This window comes from Octopus bimaculoides, chromosome 20 (assembly GCF_046866305.1).
Source record: "Octopus bimaculoides isolate indiv1 chromosome 20, ASM4686630v1, whole genome shotgun sequence".
In the NCBI taxonomy this organism is placed as follows: domain Eukaryota; kingdom Metazoa; phylum Mollusca; class Cephalopoda; order Octopoda; family Octopodidae; genus Octopus; species Octopus bimaculoides.
In genome coordinates, this window is record NC_142947.1 from 23,418,010 (window position 1) to 23,421,280 (window position 3,271).

General features: G+C 41.0%; 1 pseudogene; it reads left to right on the forward strand.

Moving 5' to 3' along the window:
* Positions 1-1,626, forward strand: part of LOC149131625 (histone-lysine N-methyltransferase SETMAR-like) — a 12,025-nt pseudogene extending 10,399 nt beyond the window's left edge.
* Positions 1,627-3,271: the final 1,645 nt, after the last annotated feature.

The following is a 3,271-nucleotide window of genomic DNA, read 5'->3' on the forward strand; positions in this document are numbered from 1 at the left end:
ATTTACAGGTATCATATAAAGCCATGACAAGGATACACTCAAACACACACATACAGGTGTACATACATGCATACCTACATGTGAGTACATGTGTGTGTGTGTGTGTGTACATGCATATATAACTAGCATTCCAGCAGCCACAACAATGAAGGCTCCAGTTAATCCAGTCAACGGAACAGCCTACTCATGAGTTAGTGTACAAGTGGCTGAGCACTCCACAAACATGCATGACCTTAATGTAGTTCTCAGGGAAATTCAGCATGACACAGGGTGTGACAATGTTGGGTCTCTGAAATACAGGTACTACTCTTTTTTACCAGCTGAGTGGATTGGAGCAATGTGAAATGCCTTGCTCAGTGACACAACATCCTACTGGGTATTGAACTCAGGACCTTGTGATTATGAGCCAAATATTCTAACCACCAAGCCATATATATATATGTATGTATGTATGTATGTATGTATATCAAGTTATTAAGAATGAAATGTCTGATTTTCTTACGCACCAAGTTTGATAGTCATTAACCCTGACAATTCTTTGTTTCACAACATTGAAGAGTTGCATCATCACTTTTCAAAATGCTATTCATAGTATTTGATTATATTGTCAGTTTTCTCTTATAAGTCAATTTTTATGAACTCATGGATAGATAAAAAATTTGTGTTGTTCATGAATATGAGTTCCATCATAGAACAATGCATCCCAGACAGCTCAGAACATCAATGAGGTGTTCAGTGAAGATGTGGTGAATGAGTGCACTGTACATCGAAGTTTTGAGAAGTTCCGGTCTGGTGACTTTGCTTGTGAAAATCAGCCCCGTGGTAGACCTGAGACCAAGGTGGATAATAATGAGCTGGAAGCTGTAGTGGAAGCAGATACATCTCAAACTACATGTGAGTTAGCAACAGGGTTTGATGTTTCAATTCCAACTGTATTGGACCATCTGAAACAGCTCAGCAAAGTAAAGAATGAGCATCAAATGACACGTCATCTTGAAATTTGCTGTTCTTTGCTGACACAGCATAAAAGTGAACTATTTTTGCATCATATTGTTATGTGTGATGAAAAATAGATTCTTTTCAACAATAGCAAGGATTCTGCATGATGGTTGGATAGAGACAAAATGTCAAAACACAATCCAAAAAAGAATATTCCCCAAATAAAGTTAATGGTGTCTGTTTGGTGGTCCAGTGCTGGTGTCATCCACTACAGCTTCATGAGACCTGGTAAGTCAATTAGAGCAGATGTTCACATCAATTGGATGAAATGATGAGTGAACTTGCAATTAAACAACCGAGATTGGTCAATAGAGACAGGTCAATGCTCTTGCAAGACAATGCTTAACCACATGTTGCACAAAGAACGCTACTCAAATTACAGGAACTGAACTTGGAAGTACTCTGTCATCCACCATATTCACCAGATCTGGCACCAACAGACTATCACGTTTTTCAGGCATTAGACAACTTTTTGCAAGGGAAAAACTTCAAATCTGAAGAAGATGAAAAACAGCCTTTCATGATTTCATCACCTCTTGCTCTCCAGAATTCTTCTCTGCTGGCATAGATTAGCTACAGATAAAGTGGCAAAATTGTGTTGATAATTTAGGTGCATACTTTGATTAACTGTATTGCTTTTTGCTGAGATAAAGTGAAATAAACTTTCAGTTCAAAATCGGACATTTCATTCTTAATAAATATATATATATATATATATATATATATATATATATATATATATATATATATATATATATATATATATCATCATCATCATCATCATCATCATCATCGTTTAACGTCCGCTTTCTATGCTAGCATGGGTTGGATGGGTTGACTGAGGACTGGCAAGCCAGAGGGCTGTACCAGACTCCAATCTGACCTGACAAAGTAAGTGTAGTGGGTACTTTTTACATGCCAATGGCACGAGGGCCAGTCAGGCGGTACTGGCATCAACCATGCTTGAATGGTACCTTTTACATGCCACCAGCACGGGAGCCAGTCAGTGTGGTCATTGCACTGGCAATGACCACACTCAAATGGTGCTTTTTACATGCCACCGGCGTTGGAGCCAGTCAGGTGGCACTGGCAACCATCATGTCCAAATGGTGCTTTTTATGTGCCACCAGCACAGGTGTCAGTCAGGTGGTACTGGCATTTGACTCAATAAGTCTTCGCAAGCACAGTTTATTGTCCAATGATTGAAGGGTACTCTTAAATGGGCTGGTTATGCTGCACTGGCATAGGCCACAGTCATGGTCTCACTTGGTTTGCCAGGTCTTCTCAAGCACAGCATATCTCCAAAGCTCTCGGTCACTCATTACTGCCTCCATGAGGCCCAATGTTCAAAAGTCATGATTCACCACCTTGTCCCAGGTCTTCCTGGGTCTACTTCTTCCAGTTTCCCTCTACTGCTAGAGTGTGACACCTTTTCACACAGCTGTCCTTATCCATATGCAACACATGACCATACTAGCACAGTCGTCTCTCTTGCACACCACATTTGATTCTTCTTATGCCTAACTTTTCTCTCATGGCGCTTACACTGTCATGTATGCACACTGACATTATACATCCAGTGGAGTATACTGGCTTCATTCCTTGCGAGCTTACACATGTCCTCAGCATTCACGGCCCATGTTTCACTGCCATGTAGTATGGCAGTTCACACACATGCATCATACAGTCTGCCTTTTACTCTGAGCGAGAGGCCCTTTGTCACTGGCAGAGGTAGGAGCTCTCTGAACTTTGTCCAGGCTATTCTTATTCTAGCAGCTACACTCTCAGAGCATCCACCTCCACTACTGACTTGGTCACCTAGGTAATGGAAGCTATCAACTACTTGTAGTTTTTCCCCCTGGAATGTGACGAAAGCTGTTCTCTGCACATTTTCAGTGTTTATTGCTCCTTAGCATCTGCCACACACAAAAACTATCTTCCTAATTAGCCTTCCTTTGATATTGATGCACCTCTTATGTGTCCAAAGCTTACACTGGGTACATCTTATGGAGTTTCTACCTACGCCTTTTCTACAGATTGAGCAGGGGTATCTACCTGAAGGGATTTGTGATTTGTCTGCCTTCCTACTTACTAAGACTTTGGTTTTTGTTAGATTGGCTCTGGGATTCTTTCAGTTTCCAATAACCAAATCCACTCACAAGGGGCTATAGTAGAAAACACCTGCTCAAGGTGCTGCTCAGTGGCCACATGATTGGGGAGCAAGCTTTTTAACTACTTCGCCACACCTTCCACTTGCAAAGAAACAGAACAA